The sequence below is a fragment of the Ambystoma mexicanum genome, chromosome 4q (assembly GCF_040938575.1).
Source record: "Ambystoma mexicanum isolate Mex_15411 chromosome 4q, UKY_AmexF1_1, whole genome shotgun sequence".
NCBI classification, from domain to species: domain Eukaryota; kingdom Metazoa; phylum Chordata; class Amphibia; order Caudata; family Ambystomatidae; genus Ambystoma; species Ambystoma mexicanum.
Genome location: NC_090928.1, coordinates 666,303,899 through 666,327,113, shown reverse-complemented (window position 1 = coordinate 666,327,113; position 23,215 = coordinate 666,303,899).

Sequence of the window (23,215 nt, the reverse complement as noted above, 5' to 3'; positions counted from 1 at the left end):
TGTTACGTTCTTTGGTTGTTTGGGGGTGTGGGGGTGTTAATCTTTGGGGAATGCTACCTGTCAGAATAATACATAGTCCTTTCACATGTAGACCCATGCATGCTTCATTATGGGGTACAAACAAAATGAGCTCACACATCGCCTATGCTCGATCTCCTGACAAAGGTAAGGGGCTTGGACATCCCATTAAGCGGCGATGTTTATTGAACATGCTGCGTGACCTGCACAGGGACATCATTTTCTTGCAAGAAACTCACCTGGACGCCAATGAGTATGCAAAACTATGTAGGGGACGGGTGGGATGGCACTCATTCCCCTTCTCACGGTAAGAGGGGGGTGTCCATTCTTATTTACCGGCGGGTTCCCCTTACAATTCATAATATGAAGGCTGACAAAGAGGGATGATATGTACTCATGCAGGGGCAATTATACAATCAAAGTGTTACCCTCTTTGCCACCTGTGCACCGTTTATGGGTTGCTTGATACTGATGGGGGGTGATCTCAAAGTAGCACTACAACCCGAGATTGATCTGTATACCCCGTACAATCACAGACTGGCCTTGCCCCGAGAAAGGTTTGAATACTCTGGTCCCTCCTAGCAGATCTCAGCTTACTGGACGTGTGTAGACATATGCATAAACATAAGGACTACACATTCTAGTCTAACCACCATCAGTGCTACTCCCAGCTTGATTATTGGCTGCTCCCATGCACTAGATTCACACTGGGGGGGGGCGTCCTACCTGTGATAGTAATTGCAATTATTTAAATGCAGATTCATTCAACTGTGTCAAAAGCATCCAGGGCAAACACTACTTTTTGCCATGTAAGGAACCAAAGTACAATATACAAACATACACTCAATTTTGGTGATATGGTTCAGCTTTTTATATTGCTGTATCTTTTTTTATTATTTTTGAGTCTTCTAAAAACAGCAATTTTCGGTTATAGAAATGAGACAATAATTATTTTGTCGGAGGGTAGCATAGCTAGTTCCCTCTGCAAAAGTGTAAAAATCAAGTGGTAGAGAACAAAGGTGGACAGCATAAAGTGCAAGTACAAAAGGAAACGTCCACAATGTGCATTACTTCATGCAAGGACTCAAATTAGTGCGAAGCAATGTAACACATAGCAAATGAAGGCATGAATACACAGACATGGAACATATCTTAACACATGTTGGTATTCTATATGTACATTACAATCTTATCCAATTATAACAACCCAGAAAAGCATGTGTGCTGTAGCTGATCTAGGTGAGAGACCTTGGGTAGGTCTACGAAAGTCATGCTAAAGGGTGACCTTGTGATAGGTTGACGTCAGGAAAATGAATCATAATCCAAAGTTCAAAAAGTGGAACACGGAGGCACCAGGTGGTGCGGAAGTCCACAGACGTTTCGGCTTTGAGCAAATACCAGCCTTCTTCTGGAGCCAAGGCATGGTCTCCCCTACAAAATTTGAAGGGGGAGGTAGATTAAAAGGTTTGTTTAAAATGTGCTACAAAGTGCAGTTTGTGAAATAGATGTCACGGAAGTATATACACAGAAACAACAGATAAAGGTGATAACTAGTTTTCACAGTTCCGGTCCTTCACTGACCTTAACAATGGCAGCACCCTATGTGGGCGCCTTCTGGCTTGAAAAGGGTAGTGTTGAAAAACATTCACTAGGGTTGAGGTGTCTCGGATCCTCACGTGTTCAAACTGGTGGTGTGGCTCTGGAGAATAAAAAAAAGATATGCCTGTATGTTAATAGTTACTGTGTGCACGGTGCTACACTGATGAGGTTTTCATGGTAATGGGACCAAGGGAACCAAATACAGGGTGGTTACCTTCATGCCATGGTAGCCGATATAATGTGGTCAGCGCGATTCTCACTGAGGCACTGTATGCATGCACGAGCGACTGGGCGTGGTATCCAAGGGCAGAAAATAGCGTGTTTCTGCAAATAAAGCAAAGAGGAAGGGCCGTTTAGAGTAGGATCCCCAGACGGCTATTGTGGCAGAGGAATAGTTCCTCTTGTAATGAGGACCAGTTCTTATCTCAATAATAGAACATGAAGAGCACTGTGGGGGGTGTCTGTCCCAAAGGACCGGCGGGCGCGAATGGTGCTGTGGCAGGCAGGTGACTACGAATGTGTAGAGGAGTGCAGTGTCTACCTTATGCGCATGAGCACTGTTTTGTCTCATCCCGTAGTCATGGGGACGGATGCAATGCAACAGAGACTCGCAGGGAGGGGGACCTGCAGGATCCATATGGAGCTGCCACCTGTAGGAAGGGGCTGCCAGACATCCCATCATGTGAGTCTGTTGTATATTGTGTGTGGGGGACAAGAAAGGAGAATGAAGCAGCCAAAATTGGCATAGAGGGTTGTGTGCCCCAACGCAGAGTATTCGTAGAGGCTTGGTGTTGTAGAGAAAAGGGACCCCCTGTTGAACGGAGCCCAAGGCGGCGGTGGCCTGGGTCATTCTAGTCCAAGAGAGGGGGCCAGGTGCGGGTTACTGATGTAGTGTTGTAACCTGCAGGTGCAGGCTCCCATACACTATGTTGTATATGGTTACCTCTTGCTCAATCCTCCGTATCACAATATCAGACCATGCTCCGGTCCTTATGCGCCTCACCTTTCCGGAAACACCACCCAAAGCACCCCTATAGAGGATGAAAGCGCCCTCATGGAGGATGAACCTCATTGCACTATAATACCCTGACATGGTAGACCTGCTAACAAAAGATCTGGGCAGGTACCGGCAAGATAATTTAACTGAAGGTTTTAACACGCTCCGTTGCTGGGACCCCTTCAAGGCTTACTTTAGGGGCACATTAATATCACGAAGGACACATAAGAAGAAAGCTTGGGCAGAGAGGGAAGCCCAACTGATGGCAGAGCTCACCATTGCCGAATGCATGCATAAAGTGGATAGGGACTCCCAGGTATATGATCAGATACTTAAGATGCTCTCCGAGATAACGCATGCTACTATGCTTAGAGCCCAGAAGGCCGTTTCTAAGCGTGCACTTGGACAGACCTCTCCATATGCTGACTCTCGTCCTTAACTGCATTAAGTTAACAGAATCAAATTTCAAGCAAATTACTTAAAAATACACCATTACACTGAGCTTTTGGTTGGAATCTCTGATTGCAACGTTTTAGTGTGCCAGGGTCCCAAGGCTCAAGCTCAGAAAAAAGGGACTAACACAGACAGAGACAACTAGAAAGTGAACCAAATTGATGCTGAGACGCAAAGAGAAAGACACATATAGAAAGTGATACAAATGGAGAACTACATGGCTGTGCGGGGTGAGAGGGTGAATTTCATAGAGCTGGGTCGGGGAGAGCCGGCAGGACCCCAGCACGAGAGCAATTTTTGGACCTTACTGTGACTAACCCCTGGCCCAATAAAAGCCTAGGTTGGTGAGTACCTGCACTTATTATTTTCAATTTAAAGCACTGCTCGGGACGTACCCCATCACCGTACACCGACTCTGTAAAAGTGTCCCTTCTGTGTTGTGTTGTGTGCTGCCAAGTGCTTCAATAAAGAAAGTTTAAAATATAAAAAATGTTTTAAAAAAGAAATGTTTTTCCCGGAATCCCGCGAGACTGATGATGCAGCTCGGAGGTCGATGCTTCTGTTCTAGGCAAGCACGGAGATCCACAAGATTTTCAAAAGTCTCTCAGGAGATGATGGATTCTACAGAGCAGCCAAAAGTGCTCTGCACACATGCTTCAGTCCAGTCAGGGGATCTGAATCACTAGAATGATTATATGCCAGACTGATGCAGCTGTCAATGTCGAGGGCTCTGACAGACGAAGATGAAATAAGGACACACATAATTAAATATTGCTTCTCGCCTCAACTCAGGAGGGAAAAACAAAGATAGCCTGACATATCTCAACATATCTTGGAGATATAAGGGGCTCACAAGCTTGCTAACGCTGGGGCATCACACATGGTGGAAGCAATGAAGATGCTATGCGCCAAAGAAATACACACGCTAAGAGCCAGAGCGGGCACAGTCAGCCTTATTACGGGTTTGGTGGTATCTCAGTGGTAATACCACTGAAATACCACCAAACAGTATTGCTGTTACCTCCACCTTGTCTGGCGGTATTGCCACTGGCCGTATTATCACCAGGTTACAAGTGGTGGTAGACGGTGTTAGTCCCCATTAATTGGAGTCCCTAGGACGCCATGGGTATTTTGGGGGTGTTGGCAGTAATACTGCTGATATGACTGTTTCTGGGCAGTAAGGCATTCTGCTGGAGGTGTTTCCTCTGCCTTACCTCCAAAGATGTAGTTTGGCGGTGTGGTAATGTGGCGGTAATGCAGTGGTAACTGTTTTCTACCAGTAGCCAGTCATGTTGGCAGACTCAAGGAAGCAGTGAAGTGTCAAAGGGGCAATGTGACACCTGCAGAAGCCTTCTGCCACATACCGCAGGATTTCCAGCTGCGAGGTAGGTGTGGAAAAGAAAAAAAACTATTTTGTCAGAGTATGCCGAGCCCAATAACCCACCAGGGAATACCAACAGATCATGACAAGAGAAGGTAGAAACTGTCACCAAGGAACACCAGGCATCCATAGCAGGTCAAGAACAGGATACAGATGTAGAAGAGCTATTCTTCATCACAGCAATGCTTCAGGGCAAAACCAGAAAGTGGAAACCATCCACTGTGTTGTCACAAAACCACGCCTTGCCCTGTCGAAAATATGCATATTCACCTAGGAGGGGACCCAAACACTATCCCTGGAAGAACACATGTAACACAGAACAGACAGGCGACACCAGCCACATGCTATGTCATTTCTGAAGCCAAGGAGACTCTGCTCAGGTGGGATACAGCAGAATAAATCAGATTGATTCATGTTGCTCTTGGGGTCTATATAGAGCAGATGGAGACACTTATACAATCTTACCAACATCTCTTTGAAGGGGCAGGTTGTTGAAAAGGGGAGAAAGTCAGGCTTCTTATTGATCAGACGCTGCAGCCAGTAGTACTGAGGCACCCTTCTATCCCCTTCCACATGTGACGGAAGGTGGAAGCAGCTCTCAAACAGTTAGAGAAGGAAGACATTATTGAAACAGTAGATGGCCCCACCCCATGGGCCTCCCCCATGGTGGTGACCAACAAACCCAGACAACTGAAGAGGTCAGAATCTGTCTGGATATTAGGCTGCCGAACCAAGCCATCCATAAGGAGAGGCACCCGACATTCACACTAGATGAGATCATTGCAGACCTACATGGATCTACTATGTTCTCCACAGTAGATTTGAATCCGGGTTGCCACCAGGTACCCCTACATGTGGACTCAAGGCCGATTGCAAGCTTCTGATCACACATGGGCATTTTCCGGTACAAGAGGCTGAGGTTTGGAGTCTCATTGGCAGCCGAGGTGTTTCAGCAACCCATATGAGACGTGCTGGTGGGGCTCCTGCGAACAATCAACATCAGCTGCAATGGGCTGATCTACTCTTCATCAGAAAAAACGAGCAGGTGAAACTGTCAAGTGCTGCATTTTCAATGCTGCAACAACATCGATTAACACTAAACTGAAGCAAGTGCAAATTCATGCAACAGAAAGTTCATTGTTTCCTGCTTCATAATCCAGGAGCAAGCGGTGTGTGCTGACGTGCGAAAAGTGGCTGATGTCAAAACAGTGAACCCACTGGAGACTCAATCTTCCTTAGAATAGTCAACTTCCACGGCCGCTTCATCCTAAATGTGGCCAAATGGACTTACCCTCTCCGGGCTCTGACGAAGCAGGACCACCGGTGGATCCAGAGTCCTCAGAAAAAAGGTGCATTTGAAAAAAACAAAAATACACTAGTCACTGAAACCACCAGTGTCAGATCTACATTAGTGCACTACGTAGTCCCCTGAACTACTTAATTAAATGTATGTGACAACGTGAGAAGCAAGACCTATTCGTTTTTAGTTAGTGAGGCAATACAATCTGTAATGCTTATAGCAATCTGTATGCTGTATTAACTGCTTAACTGTTTATTTGGGAATTACATTTACTCATGGTTTTCTAGTTTTGTGGTGTTTTCTTGCTTTTTCTTTCAGTTTTATTGAAGTACCAGCTGTACTCCTTCCAGGCCTAGCCTGATATCTGTTCTTTGCACAAATGTCAGTGTATAAAAATATGTGAAAATATTTTTTAAGAATGTTTCTTCTTCATTGTAAGTAAATCCAATAAATGTATAGAAAGTGGCACATCAGAGATAAAGTATAATGTTTTCTGTTTAGATACATACAGGACACACAAAAGTGCTCCCTGAATACTTTAGGAGAAAGACATGTAAAAGAACCTGGTTGACTGCTTGCATTGAGTTCTAATTTAGTGATCCATTTCGCTATAACAATACTTTCCAGTGTTCCGGTCAATACATCTTTGTTGTATTAATGAAACCACCAGGGGCATTCTTTACGGTGGTCGAAGTGTATGAATAGAAGTAGTGGAATTGTGTTCCCTGCTGGCCTGCCCCGCTCCCCACAAACCTGTCGTCACGCCCCCTCCCACACACAATACAAACCCCCAAACAAATGTGCCTCCTGTTTAAAGGAACGTTTGGTGCAGTGAACTGAAGTGCAAGTGAAAAGTAAACCATTCCGGAATGGTTTCTTTTTAAAATAAAAGTATAGGAACAGTAAAACTTAATGGGCCTCATTACGAGTTGCCCGATAAAACCGGGTTCATTACCGGCATGCCGGAATGAGCGGGTCCGTGCTCGTATGAACCCGCTAATAGCGGGTGATTACGAGTGCGCGAGCATGCGCGTTACCCCATGCCGGTAGTGGCAAACCCACCATGCTGGTAACGGGCCACCAACCCCCCTATACCGGCATTGCGGGTACCGCCCATTCCGTAACTGCATCATAACAACCACTAAACACCGGCACGGTAATACCGGCATGGTATTACCGTGGTTGCAAAAAAGGACCCGGAAATTACGTCATCGTGCAGGAACGCGAAATGAGCCGGCGGCCATCTTTAAAAACACAATCCATTGCCATCCTCCATAACCACCACTACACTCGTGTTGTTGTGTGCCACAACTGAAGCAGGATGTCGAAGGCCACCAGTAAATCTTCCCAAAGGAAGAGGAAGCAGCGTTTTTCTGATGCTGAACTGACTATGCTTGCTAACACCCTCGAACAGCATGCAGACACAATCAGGAGCACAGACCTCAAGCATGCGGCCCAAACCAAAAAAAAACAGGTCTGGCAGGAGGTCGCTCAGAGGGTGTCGGCAGTGGGGAGCACCCCAAGGAGTGTACGTGACTGCCGGAAGCGCTGGGACGTCCTCTGCCTCCGGGTCAGGAAGATCCTGGCGGAGAACAGGAGGGCCGCAATGGCGACAGGCGGTGGCCCACACTCCCCTGTGAAGCTCACTGCATGGGAGGAGACCGCAAGTGCATTCATTGGCCCGGAATCCATAGAGGGAATTGGAGACCAGGAGTTCGGCGCTGCAACTACCACTGAGGAAGGTGAGTGAATCATCACATCCACGTATACCAAAACATGATGTGGCACAAGTGATGTGGAAGTTAGACTAGGCAAGGCAATGCATGTTCCAAGGCTACATCAACACATCCATAGAATAATGAGTGCCACACCCTGCACCACACGCATGCTGAGTGAAAATCCCAATCCCAACAGAGGTGCAACATGACCCAACCATGCCCATGGGACCCACCACACAGACACCAAACCAATGCTATGCCACCAGCCATGCATTGACTGCCAACATGTCCCCTCAGTACACCAAATGCCACACACCAGAAATGAAATGATGCCTGAATGTATGAACATATCACACCGCAATACATCATAGCTGCCATTTGACAACACCACTGATGACCTGCATCTCTTCTATCTCCCAGGCACCGATGAGGAAGGTGGAACACAGGACAGGGGTGTGAGTGCATCCAGTGCACGCAAAGGGACCAGGGCCACCGCCACCCCCCCGTCCAAGAAAATGCCTGCAGCAACACCCATTGTGCCACGCAAGGCATCAACCCTGCTGGGGCCTTGCAGCGACAGAACAGCAGCAGGCACCCACAACAGTGGGAGCCGTTCCGCTAGCCAACACAGACGTTGTGTCCACAGAGGTGGATGATGAGGCTGGAATCATGTCTGGAATACCCATCCCAAGCCCCATTGCCAGCCCCCACCCACCTGCGGAGTCTGAGAGCCTGGACGATCCGTGTCTCCATGACTCTGACCTTGGAGAATCAGACATTGGGATCTTCCAGGAGGACAGTGCTCAGGACGAGGAGCCCACGGAGGTGCCTTCCACCACCCTGCCAGCCACCACCCTGCCAGTCACCACACTGCCAGCCACCACCCTGCCAGCCACCAGTACACCTGCGGCCGACATCTCCTTCAAGGCTCGCCTGGCAAGGGTAGAGGCCCGCCAAGAGTCAATGCTGCAAATCATGCGTCAACAGGTCGACGTTGGGAATGAGGCCATGAGGGCCATAGCCACGGCCATTGCAGCCAATACAGCTGCTGTAGAGGCATCTATGTGTGCATTCAGGGAGTGCATGGGGTCACTGACACAGGCCCTTCTTGCAAACATCCCGCAAATGCAGCGGCCACACCTTGGCCCAGCCATGGGACCGACAATAGACACCTCCACTACAACAACCCCTCGGTGCAATCGAGCCCTGTGCGGTTAACGCGGAGGAGCGCACGGCGCTCGTCCATGGCACCCCCAGACCCAAAAGTCTCAAAGAAATAACAGTATGGGCAATGACAATGTGAAGAACTACATTGGTGAAGGGAACGCTGTTTGTTGCACACATGGGGACATTTGGGATCTGTGGAGTGGGTGAGGGAGTTTGTTGGGGTATTTTCTGGGGTTTGTGGGGTGGGTGAGGGAGTTTGTTGGGGTATTTTCTGGGGTTTGTGGGGTGGGTGAGGGAGTTTGTTGGGGGGTATGGGAGGGGGGAGTGAGCACATTTTTGCAGTTTTAAATAATACACAAGTTGTGAGAAGAAAAATCCATGGCTGGACATTGTTATTTTTCGTCTGCATCCATTTAATGTGTTACGGTGTTCAGTGCCCAACTCCCATCATTCCCTGTGTGCATGTTCACATTGGCCCAGTGTCTGACTGACACAAGTCTTTCATAGTCCCTGTGTTTCAGAAGTATACTTGAATTCGTGCTTGCCGTACAGCATGGCCATCCCGTGCATCACGTACTGGCAGTGGGGCTACTTCACCTCCGTCTCCGTCCTCATCATCCTCACCCGGCCCATGCATGTCAATGTCAGGTGACAATGGTACATTTCTCCGGACGCACATGTCGTGCAGCATGACACAGTCCATGGTGATCTTTGCCACCTTCTCAGGCCTATATAGGAGTGCCCCACCAGACCTGCTGAGGCAGCGGAACGGCCCCTTCGACAGGCCAAAGGTCTGCTCAGTGACAACACGGGTACGGGTGTGCACACGATTGTACTCCTCCTCATGGCCATTCTGCGGGTTAGGCACAGAGGCGTGTAGCCACGGCCTCAGATTCAAATAGGTGTGTGTCACTCTGAACTCCTGTAATTCAGGGAGCACAGTCATGCCGCCAGCTATTTGGTGTGGCCATGCACATGTCCCTGTAAGCATGAAAAAATGTTATCTAGGTGCAATCTGTACTGTGTGGTAGTCTGGTTGGCATTCAATAGATGATGCAGGGTGTAATCATGCATGCTGAGGCAGATATGCTGTGGTAGTGCAACAATGTTTTGACTCCAATTCATGCTGTTCATTATTTACTATGCATGGTCACACAGCCCACATAGCCACACTTGCCGTCCTGTTCATTCATGCATTGCTTGCCATCACCATGGTGGCCTGGTTGTGCCTCTTACTTGTTCTCATTGATATGCATTATTTGTGATATGTGGCCCAGTGAAGTGTCATGTACCGTTTGACTGGTTCAGGTCAGGAGTGTTTGGCTCTGCATGCATTCTCCAATCACCGGCTATTCCCACCCAGGTGAAGTATTGCCCCCCCTCATGCATCCCCACACATCAGTACCCCAAAGCACTGCCATGGGACGGTTGTGCAACTCACCAAGCAGCCAGGCACGTGGTCCGGCATGTCGCTCCATTTGATGGAGTACCGTGGATTTACCCAGTAAAATGGCATCATGTGTTGATCCAGGAAATCGGCCGCAGCAATGGGTGATGATCTTCCTGGAGTCACATACCATTTGCACATTGATGGAGTGGTATTGTTTGCGATTGCGGTACACAGCCTCTATGGCATGGGGGACTATCAATTCCACATGGGTGCAGTCGATGGCACAGACACAATTGGGCATGCCTGCCAGTGCATGGGAGCCTACTTTGCTTTCGGCTATCTCCTGGGCAGTCCGTGGTAGGGATATGTGGGTGCTTGCGTGCTTCAGGAGGCCATCCAGCACTTGGTTCAGCATGCGTGAAAATAGTGGTTGTGAAATGCCATGCAGCTGGCCCACTGCGTGCTGGTAGGTGCCTGTGGCCAGGAAGTGTGGCACAGACGCCACCTTTAGTAGTTGGGGGATGGCAGTGCATATTTGTATGTGGCTGGCAATGTTGTTCTGTATCATGTGCACTATGGTGGTGATGGTGTCACGGTCCAACCGGTACAGGGTGTGGATCTGCTCAGGGGTAGGGTTGAATGGGCTGGGTCTGGTGCGAGATATTGCTGGCTGCCTATGAGGCTCTGGTGGCTGCGCTGGTAGTAATGGATGGGCCTGTGTCAACCTCCTTCTCCTCCTGTGTCCCTCTGTGCTGACTGTTCTTGCTGCTGTTGTTGTTGTTGTTGCAGTTGTTGCTGTAGTTGTATCAGTATAGGCAGGTCCTCCTGCGCCATGTTTGCAAATGCTAGTGGTGGCATTTTGGTGTAGGAAGTGGTGTGGTGTTTAGTTGTGCTCCTTTTGTACTGGGCAACTCTGCATTGCCTACACTGAGGGGAGGGGCGTTGTGGTGTGTGGGTGTGCTCAGTTCATACTGGCACAGCCTCCTTTGACTCCACCTGTGGGGATTGTGTGCACCTGTGGCAGCTGCCTTGTATCTTGCTTGCCGTTTGCGGGTGGTCCGCGATGCCTGTTTTGCCGGAATCATGCAGCCCGTTATTACCGGGTTCGCAATTCCGGTATTTGCATGTTTGCGTGGGTTGAAATGACCCCCTATTACCGGCATGCCGGTATTTACTACCTGAAGAGGCGCCTGTGCGCGCCTATGCCGCTATTAGCGGCACCGTTGTTTGGTATGCCGCTAATACCAGGGTTCCAGGTCGGAATGCTACAGAAAGGTAAATGATGCCGGTATTTACATACCAGCACCGTTTTTCCCTTACCGGCATACCTCGTAATGAGGGCCAATGAAAGAAAGTAGAGGAACACCATTCCCAACCGCTCCCGCACACTTCGACCACTGATTCTTCAACCTCAATAAAGAGTCCAAAACCATGGTTAATGCAAGCGCAGTTCTGGTTCAGTGTTATCAAGGTGGCACCTGAACTATAGGACTGCCAAATCGAGAGGGAGGTTCTGGCTGTACTCTGGGGCTGGCATCACCATTATCTATACATTTTCAGCTGACCCATCATGGTAGTCACAGACCACGAGTCACTTATAAAAATGATGCTGGGCTTGCTGTGGCAGCCCCTCATTAAGTTGGAGTGCTGACTGCTCCATCTCCAAGACAATGGGCTCTCACTGGGATTTTGACCAGGGCAGATAACTCCACAGATTATCGTTCAAGGCACCCGCCCAACGGCAAACAGGAAAGTTCTCAGTTGATGAAGAAGTGAAGGGATACCTAAAGATGTTAATAAAAGCATCTGTCCCCAAGGCCATGACCCAGCAGGACATAGCAAGTGCCACGGCCTGACACCAAGGCATGCAGATGATATTGGCGCAGCTCTGGGGGGGACAGTGATGTAACTTTCTATCTGACCACAGTTACAGAAGAGCGGCATTCCAAGCTTTCATTCAAGAGCTGTGGAGAGTGAGGGCAGAGCTGTCTGCTGGATCTGATGGTGTGTTATTGCGTAACGGTATGCCATGGTTATAACAACCACAGTTTGATCGTTTGATCATTTTAAACTTGATGGACTGTTTTTGGTTTAGGTGACCAAATACATGTGTTTATTTCATGTATCTGTCTTTCCCACTGTCCCACTAATTAATCCCACCCCCTTTTTTCTTACATAGCCAAGCACAGCGTGGCCGATGAAGACCTGTAGTGATTTTCAGGAAACAATAAAGAGATGCACGAATTGCAAAAAAACACAGTTTTAATGCAAATGCAAAACGTCTGGGAGGTCAAGAGGTCTCTGGAGACCGCATAGACTGAAAACCTGACGCACCCACATTAGGCCACAGTATTTAAAGGTGAAAACCACAAAATTATAATATATCAGAATGCATTCTAGACATTGGGTTTACGTACATTCCAACCCTCCTATTGGCTCTTGCCTGTACCGGATAATTAAAACAGAAATTGGCCTTCCCTGATTGGCTACTTGAACAATGTGGTACATTCTATGTGCATCCCATCGCAAATGACCAAATGCAAGCAGTTAGTGGAAAGAGCTAAATCTGCCCTTCACAGCAACCAACTGGATACAGTAAACTCCCTACCTTTCACCCAGACATTTTGGCAACACACGCTATTCCCAAGCCTTGCTATTCCTCCACATTAAAGCATGTCCTTGCGTACCCGTCTGCACATATCAAGGACACAAACCGTTATTTATTACAATACTGAGTGTCCGGGAAAAGGTTTCTTTGGGAAAATACAATTGAGGCCTAATTCTTGGACAATGACTCATATTTGCGCATTTGCGCCGATAACCATCCTGCTGTGTACCTGGCAACCAGAAAGGTTCTCTAGGATGATGCAAAGAAAATGACTGCAGAAACATTCACTTCAACAATGTTCACAAGGCCTAAACTCAATTCAATATTCACAAACCCTAGGCCCAATTCAATAAAATGGCCCCTTCAATAATATTCACGCAGCCTGTATCTCTTTTTACATTTAGGACGTTGGAAATACATGTTTACACCACCAATAGTAGCAGATTGGCACTATTCAAGACCACTTACATTACATTACATTATACCTATACACAAGCCAAAACCTATGCCTTTGTAAGTACTTGTTTATAACAGGACGTCCGTGCAAGGAACAGGTGCAAAGGCACACATCTGCCATATATTTTTTATTACAACAGGAACTCATTTACATACACAATTAAGACATTAAAATCTCAGAATACTGCTTAAGAATAGCACTGGCAGGCCCTATGCAACACAAACTGTGATGTTACTACATGATAGACGTAGCTGTAGCTAGATTTGCCTAGCACTGCCATAATGGACCTGGTTATAGCATAGCACCAGCTGGACAGTGGTGCAAGTACCCAATTATATAATGTCAGTGCCTCAGAAATGCCTTTATATCAACTACACAAAAGCCTAAATGATCCCCTTTAGTTAGTTGTCATTTCATACTGGACTTAAGTGCAAGGGCACACATCTGTATTATTTTAATTACAACAGGAACTCATTTCCTGCACAATTAAGGCATTAAGTCTCAGAAGATAGCTTAAAAGTAGCACTGGCAGGCCCCTGTACAATACAATATGAGATGTTACTACATGATAGACGCAGCTACAAATCAGGAAAAAGCATTTCTAAAGCATTACCATCTATTATATACACAGAAACATAAACTATAGTCTTTGTTAGAACTTATTTTTTAACGGGACATACATGCAAGGAACAGATGCAAGAGCACACATCTTTCTTACTTTAATTACAAAAGGAACTCATTTATGTGCACATTGAAGGCATACACTCCACATATCTGGTGGCACATGCTCCGTCGGTCGTGCAGCAAATCGTCTTGAATCACAACTCATCCTCAAAGAGAGGACCTGCAAACAATCCTTCTCTTGTCAAGCGCCCACCCTCTGGAACTCGTTCCCAGTATGGGTCCATAATGCCCCCACAATCCTGAAATTTCCAAAATCTCTCAAAACATAGCTCTTTCAACAACGCTTGACCCAGTACTAATTCCAATGGACACACATACCGAAGCACAGACCTCACAGTACTGCGCTACTTTTAAAAGATGGCAGCCCAAATACTGGCTACCCACACTTTGTACAGGGCTCTGCTGCTCTTGGGCTAGGTACGTGTGTTAAACAATAAAATACAAAAAGAAAAAATAACTCACTGAACTCTGTTGAAAATTAACACTGGCAGGCTCTATACAACACAAACTTTAACGTTACCACATATTACGCTAAGGTTAACACTGATGATCTCTTCACTCATATATCCTAATTTATATGTTAGACTTCGATTTGTAAGAGATGGTTTTCAGACGATATGTTTCAGGCTACTGTTTTGTTTATTTGTTTGTTTGTTTATTTGTTTTATATAGCGCTCCAGACCCAGGGGTAAATGGGCGCTTAAAGGACAGGTTACATAAGTACAATATATATAGATTTTGCAGTTATACAATTGTAGAGGTAATATGCAATATACAATATATACAAGCAGGGTAGTTAGATCGTGCAGTTAAACATTTCTAAGGTATGTACAATATATATAGTTAGTAATGTGCTTAGTCTATTTTAGGATAGGTTTCTCCAGAAGCCAGCTAATGACTAATTTCCTGAACAGTTTGAAGGATTTGGTCTATTTGATGTTCAGCGGTAGGGTGTTCCAAAGTTGAGGGGCAAGGACAGTGAAACTTGAGCCACCAGCTCTTTTGGTGGTGAATCTGGGCACAGTGAGGCAGAGAGTATTGGAGGATCTAGTGATTCTCGTACTTGGTTTCAAATTGAGTTTGTTGGTGAGATAAGGGGGGGCTAGGTGGTTTAGGGCTTTGTAGGTAAGGCAGAGAGTTTTTAAGTACATTTTTTGTTGAATGGATAGCCATTTGCAAGATATTTTTATGTGGGAGATGTGCTCTCTCCTGGGAATATTTAGTGCTGCTTGCAACGCATTGTTTTGCAGGATCTGAAGTTTATTGATTATAGCTTGGTTAGCACCTAGGTAGAGGCTGTTGCAGTAATCAATCTTTGATTGTATAAGGGCCCTGGCCAGAGTGAGGCAGCTATTCGTAGATAGAAAAGGTCTGCAGGCTCTAATTAGTTTCCCAGTGTAGGCGGTGGCTGAGGCGGTCATGTTGACTTGTTTGGAGAGGTTGGTGTCGGCGTCAAGGTAGAAGCCTAAGGTTTTCATGTTTTTAACGAATGGGGTGATGTTGCCATCTATGATGAAGTTGGAATAATCAGAGCTAAGTTTCGGTAGGTTGTTGGGAGATCCGACTAGGAGGAGCTTGGTCTTCTCATCATTCAGGCAGAGGCCGTGTGTGGCCATCCATGCCTGAATGATGGATAAGATTTTGTTAATCCTAGTGGCGTCTCTATTGTCATTGCCAGTGATGGTGAGGAGTATCTGGGTGTCATCTGCGTAGTTAGTGTAGGTGACACCCAGATGGTCCAGCATATCAAAGAGGGGCTTTGTAAAGATATTATAGAGGGTGGAGGAGATGCAGGACCCTTGTGGGACACCGCAGGTGATGGGAATGGGGTCTGCTGCAGCCACAGATGAGAAAACCCTCGTGGTTCTGTTGGCTAAGAAGGATTGTATCCACATGACAGCAGAGGGGGAGAAGTGGGCAGCAGATGAGAGGTGGTTGCAGAGTATTTTGTGGTCAACCAGGTCGAAGGCTGCTGAGAGGTCTAGGAGGAGTAGGATAGCTGCTTTGTTTTTGTCCTTGATGTCATCAATCTGACATTTGAGGTCAACAAGGGCAGTTTCTGTTCCATGTTGAGGACGAAAGCCAGATTGACGTAGGCCTAGCAGTTGATTGGACTCTAAGTAGTCTTGAATTTGCAGGTAGGCAACTCTGTCGAGGATTTTTAGCAGGAAGGGGACCGTGGTGATAGGCCTGTAATTGGTGGGAATGGCAGGGTCAAGGGATTGTTTTTTTAGAAGAGGGAGAACCCATGACTGTTTCAAGTTGTTGGGTACAGAATTAGTCGAGAAGGATAGGTTTATTAGTTTGGAGATTAAGGGGGCTAGGTCTCTCGCAGCATCTTTGATGATCTGGGTGGGGCAGCTATCCCTTTTGCAATTAGAGGGTTTGAGGGATGCTATAATTTTTTGGACTTCGGGTATAGTGACCATTTTGAATGTGAAGCCGGAAGTGTTGTTGGTCGAGGCGGATGTGCTAGGAATTAAGGCGTTGCTGTTGGAAAGTTGTAGTCGTTTGGCCTCGATTTTAGTTTGAAGACCAGTGATTTTGTTGGCCAGGGCACTTTGGATGCTGGTGCACCATGGGTTGTCTTTCATGCACGTGTCGGTTGGAGGGTTGGGATTTTCTCATTCCTTCATAATGGTGAAGAGTTCTTTAGCAGAGGATTGTGCATTGTTTATTCTAACATTGTAGGCTTCCTTTTTGGTGTGGATTATCTCTTTCTTGTAGTGGGAGGAGATGGTCATGAGATTGGATTTGTTTTCTGCTGAGGGATTGGTTTTCCATAAAGTTTCCATCTTGGCTTTTTTTTCTAAGAGTTTTGAGTTCCGGTGTGTACCAAGAGTTCAGATGAGCTCTAGGTTTACCTTTGCGTAGCTTTAGTGGGGCAACGGCATCAATGGCATTAGTTAGGGCATCATTATAGGTGTTGACTAGAAGGTTAAGGTCAGCAGAGGCTGGGAGTGTGTTTAGGAGGGGGAGAATCAGTGGTGTGAGGGTCTCCGCAGTAATGTTGCGCTTGTTTCTAGTCAGGCAGGCTGGTGCGTGGGGGCGCTGCTTGGGGTTAGGGTTGTTGTGGTTAATGTCGAATAGTATGAGGGAATGGTCAGTCCATGCAAGAGGTTGTGGGGCTTTGCAGATGATATTGCAGTTATGGGCCGCGACCCAATCGATAGTTCTACCTTTCTGGTGGGTAGGTAGTGTAATGACTTGAGTAAAGTCCTGCTCAGATAGGGTGTTAGTCAAGGAGGCGGCTGGAGTGTCGTTAGGGTCGTTATACCCTAGATTAAAGTCTCCTAGAATGATATTTTGGGAATGGGGCTAAGAGTTCTCTGCTATGAGGGTGGTAATGTCTTCCTCGAAGGAGCCTGTGGGGCCTGGGGGTCTGTATATTAGTTGCAGAGTAATTGTGCTCTTAGAGGTGGTTTGTAATTTAATGGTGAGGTGCTCGCAGGATTTTAGCGGGGGGAAGTGATGGGTCTGAGGTCGAGTGAGGATTTGAATATGACTGCTACACCTCCTCCGTGAGCATTGGGTCTGTCTGCTCTGAGGATGGAGTAGTTGTCGGGAATAGCAAGAGTAAGGTAAGGTCCAGCTGCTTCATGTAGCCATGTTTCTGTAGTAGCAAGGAAGTCAAGGTCTGCTGAAAGGATGATGTCAGCAATATCAGTGGGGTGAGCTACTAGGGATCTGACATTGAGTAGTGCTCCTTTTAGAGATGCCGTGTTAGTGGCATTGGCGCTATTCTTAATGGTGGCCTTGGTCATGGGTATGGCAGGCAGCTTGCTGGATGTGGTATGGAGTCTAGCGCCAAGTATGTTGTTGCGGTCAGGGAGGGTAGGATTGGTTGTGGGGCGGTATCCTAATGGATTGGGAGGGTTGGGGTTGGTAGCAGTGTGGTCATCTTTAGTGAGGTTGGTAATGTTGGGTAGGGTGTTAGCTGGTGGGACACTAACTTTAGCAGTGTGGCGTTGGTGAGCGATGTGTGGGAATGGTGGAAGGGTGGGCAGGAAGGGTGTGGGACAGGGGATGGGATGGTGTCTAGGGCAACCGAGTTTAGCAAGTCCATTATTGTATGGTATGTAGCTGTTGCTGCTACATGGAATGCTGTTGTTCATGATGCAAAAAGGGAACATGGTGAGAATGAGCCAAGGGAGCATAGTTAGGAATGCGGCGTTGGCTAAGCTGCTTAGTTGATATTATGCAGAAAATGGGTAATTTCAGTTAGGCTACAGCAAGGCAGGCATAGGCTAGATTCGAAATTGCTAACAAGGTGCAGAAAATGGGCCATTTCATTTAGGTTACAGCAGGGCAGTTTCAGTTATGCAACATCAAGGCAGGCAAAGACTAGATTCGAAATTGCTGATATGGGACAAGAGTGGGCTGGATGCTTCTGCTAATGCAGAGCCGGAGCCTAGCTCAGTGGGTAATAGTAACGGTCACACAAAGGTAGTGATTTGCAAAGTTGAGTAGTTGCGAGTCATTAGATGATGTATTATGTAGTAGATTCTGAGCACAACGGTGCAAAATGGACCTCAGGGGTGGCAATGTTACCTTGTCATTACCGCTGATGTATTGCCATTTATGCACATGCTCATTTGGCAATGTGATTTGTCTACTGAATATGGGTTATTTATAATGCGCTTAATACCCAAAGGTTTCTAAGCGCGGACCCAGGGATCGAACCTGTGTTGCTCCGTGTCGTCTTGCTTCCAAGGCGAGCACGTTGCCCCTAAGCTATGCTCCCAGGATATCCGAGGGTCTTGTGTTGCAATGGTACATGAATGTGACTGCCAAGTGTGCATGTTGATTTTGTGTTGTCATTGTGCTTGTGGTTTAGCGTTAGGCTTGTGGTGGTGCAAGGGGGATTGCAGGGTCCCAACATGAACATAATACTTCGTTAGAATTCCAACTAGCCTAAGGTCTGTCACACAGACCTCCTCCGGGCAGGGAAACGGATATTTAGGAGGTCAGGTGGGGGACGGGGAGGACAAGGGGTGCATGGTTTTTCTCTAGAGCATCAGGAGTCTTGGAGATTGGTAATGCCATGGAGGACAAGGCAGTATTTCTTTCTATAGAAAGCTATGTATTACCACCATCACGTTTGTATCCAATATAAAACATTTGTGCTACAATAACTCGATGGTACAGATAAGAGGACAACGTTGAATGTACCTTTGACATATCTGACAATTGTGCATGTAATATGCATGTGACTGCATGTTATTCAGTTTGCATGTGTTCTGAATGTAAAGTATATCAGAGCCCTCAAATGTAGACAGTTACTCTAGCGGTTGATAGACTATTTATAATATCTAGTCCTCCTCTTGCACTGCTACCCATAAAATACAGCTGAGTCACACGGAAAATGTGGTCCAGTTGTCACATAGTCACTGACATAGCAGTCATCTCTGCGCCTGAACACAATGTACTGCATGTTCTTAATAATGTTTTAAACTAGTCATCTCTGCTAGTAACTGAATAGTCACTGAATCCTAATTACTATTTGCGTGCAATGTAATGCTCTTTTTATGTTCATATTTACACAGACTATGGTCTTCGAAGGGCCTTCAGCTTCGAAGGGCCTTCATTGTTATGGCTTTCAAGCCATAATAATGACAGTAGGCACTATAGAAATATCAAATAACATAAAATAACATAAATATATACATGTGTTTGCGTTAGGGGTGTTTAGGGACAGGGAAGTGGGAGGTGGTGGGATACAAAGGAGGGATGAGATGGGGTCCCCCCATAACAGAATAGGAAAACAGAGGTCGACCATGGTTAACAAAAAATAGTCAATCACACGTTAAAAGACCAAACTGTGGTCAGTTTAAACACCTATAACCTTACTTGACTCTCGCTTGGTCATTGCCCCAGAAATGATATCAAGAGTCATAGATCTGCCTCACACAGGCCATCAAAGAGGAAACAAAACCAAGGCCACATTAAAGGGAAAAGTCTGGTTCCTGGTAGGCTGTAGGTACTGCCATCATGAACCACTCCCCAACGGCCACCCCATTAAAACCCCAATGCTGAGTACCATCTTGTGAGAGGCTACGAACATGGACTTTGGAACAGCACTACAGTCAAAACACTTCCTTGTCATACTGGATGAGTTTTCTTGGTACCCGGAGGTGAAGTTAATCTCTTCCACAGCGGTGACAGCGGTGTTACCGGTACTTGAAGAACTCTTCACAACTGATGGCATAACTGAGACCATAATGTCTGTCAATAGCTCCCCCTGTTAGGGTAAGGAGTTTGAAAGCTTTGTCTAGTTTTATGTCATAGATCACATAGTTATAACACCCTGCTAGCCCCCATGCAAAAGGTTGCACCAAAAGGTTTCTGAGAACCTTAAGCAAAGCTTTCGGCAGAGCACAGAAGAAAGGAGAAGCCCTGGAAGCCGCACTAACGTTTCCTCATGGAGTATCGATCCACGCTGCACAGAGACACGGGCATCACCCCACAGAGGTGCTGTGAAATAGTTAAGTGAAGTCACTCATTCCTGAACATGCATCCAGGGCAGGAGGTGAGATCAAAATGATCTATGTGATTATTACGAACCCCAGAATTCCAACGGCTGAAAATGCCGACTTTTATTTTCAAACCCCCTTTGCACCACATATGCGGGGGGAGACCCCTTCAGCCCCCCATACTACTATTATATCCCATACCCCCCCACATATATATGTGTTGTAAGGGAGGGTCTGAAGAAAAACAAATATCGGAATTTCGGGAGTCAGAATTCTGAGGGCGACATTTTGGGCCATCAACGATCAAAAGAGAAGTTGTCCGGCATAGACAGCTCAAGGTAAACCGAAAATAAAACACTGGGAGAGGTCTAAGACAAAACCCCAGTAGCAGTGGGAGGCCAAGTATTGATCCTCGCCCGCTATCCAAGGCACACGCTGTGCCTCCCCGATGAACCAACTCCGTGGACCTTTAGGAAGGTACAAAGCCAGAGTGCTTGAGAAAATAATGAAATTGAAGAGACTGATCACAACCATGCCAAAACTACACCACACCCAAAATCGGATGAAGAAGGGGTGACCACCCGAAGTTATGATAATGATCAACCACAGAATTCAGCGTACCTGCAGAAAACAGATGAACTGGTCAAGGAATCACAGCTTGACTAAAAGACTATATTTTACAATAATATAGTTCGCAATTTTGTTATAGATGGAGGGGGTGTTGTGACAAAGGACGTCTTACAGCTGCGGCCCATCCCCTGTGGCACACTGGCCACGTGACATAAGTAATAAAGGAACCCTCTGGGAACAGGAGACAGGGCGAGGTTCACCCCATCACAGCTCTTCTGCCTGGTTCCTCATGGAGGCCTACAAAGGTCCACCTAGGCACACACCGAAAGAATCATTACAAATGAAATAACAGAACTCGCCTCAAATATATGACAACTGTTGCTTCGGTAATATCTGCATCAACCCACGCCAGTCTGCACAGTTGTTATTTACCACTATTCTTTATTTGTCCTCCACAGTTCCCTAATTCATATTCATCCTCCCATAATTGCTGAGTTTCATGTGATTACTCAAAGTGGCTTAGTGCCCTTTCTTCATGCTATCAGTGCACTCATTCTAAAACAATCAGTTATCTGTATCTTACTCTTTCACATGTCGTACCCTACTCCTCCTGTTTATTTGTACTTGTATTCATTAACATGTATGAAGCACTTTCGTAGAAGTGCTGATCAATTTAAATAACAAGCAGAACATTAATAATGGGCAATGGTAATACATTTATTTATTTATTTGAGTTCTTGTTAAGCGCTACACTCCTGTAGGCTTAATTCAAGCAGTAAGAAAGAGGGCCTGGAAATCAGTTATTAGAAAGAGATGAAAGAAGGTAAGCTTCGAGACGGGTTTGGAAGCTGCACAGGGAGGATGATGAGCGAATGAGGAAGGGAAGACCGTTCCAAGGCTTGGGGGCGAGGCGTGAGAAGGAACAGAAATGCGACAAAGCACAGGGAGGTTTAGGAACAGTGAGTAGAAGCTGGTTTGGGGCAACAGGAAAGCAGGGCCAAGTAGAAACAAATTACAGATGAGGAATAGAGTGGGGTGAGACCATGCATTTGAAGACAACAGAAAGAAAGTGAAAAAGAATGTGTGCATCAAAAGCAAGACGAGATATAGATAATAAAGATGACATAATAGAGGAGCATGAGGGAAGTGAGAATAAAAGATGAATAGATGAGTTAAAGACAGAGCGGAGGGGGTAAAATGGGAAGCAGGAAGACCAAGGAGAAGATCAGGGCAATAGTCAATACGAGAGAAGACAAGAGAAGTGATAAGGAGCTTAGTAGCATAAAAGATAGAAATGGGTGAGCACAGAGTATGTTCGATAAATGGAACTGGCAAGATTGCGCAGTATTTGAGATTTGGAGAGGAAAACAAAGTGAGGATTCAAAGATGAATCCTAAGTTGCGTGAAGACGTAGAGAAGTGAAAGGATGAAGGCAGGAATCTCCAGCCTTCATGCCATTTATGTGGCTGCCTCCATCTTCCTTATCACAGTCCTTACAAGTCTGTGCAGGTGCTTCACCAAAAAGCCATGGACTATTTTATTTGCTTTTACCAAAAAATACAAATAATATGACTCTCTTTAATACCTCTCCATTTAGAGAGGGAGAGGTACAAGCGCCCCTCTAACCTCCTATTTGTTTTCTTTCATGCTGTAGGAAGTGTACTGACCTTTCTTTGTATTTCATTTCGAAGGCAAGAGGAGGGACAGCCAGGCATGTTAAACAGATGGAATGCGCCACATCACCTGGATTAGTAACTCTACCCTTCCTTGGCATTGTGTGTCCCTTGCCAACTGAAGAAATGGGGCATGGATATCAGACCCTGCGGAGCGGAGCTTGAACAGTGTTACAGAATGGCTTGTGCCATTTGTTGATGTCTACGCCACTGGCCAATGTCGCTTCATGTGGACACAGTGCACTGTAGTTCTGGAGAAAAGGTGGCCACTGGTATGCTTCACCAAGTATTTTAACACATAAGTGTCCTCCCAGGTCTCTCAATCGTGCTCACAACTGAAAATGGGAAATTCTTGGGCTCCTAGGATCCTGCCACTCACGCTAATACAGAGATATCCAGATCCAGGTCTTGTAAGAAAAGGGGGCAGGATAAGAGGCTCAGAAGACACTGCTCTGCCTCCAGATCTCAGGCTAGGAGGAATTCCCACTGGGACCATGCCTCGTCTTCCCACCATGAGAAGCCGGTATGACCACGTATACCACTGTCTGAGTACCAAGTGGAGAAGGTCATTGAGACCAGGGTCAATAGGATCCCAAATAAGTACCTCCTCAAAGAGCCACCAGTAGTATCCAATCCTACTGGCCGGCAACCACTGATTCTAGTCCACCTAATCCTGAGGTGAGGATGACTAGGGCATCACACCTGCAGATGAAGCACCTCCTGAAGA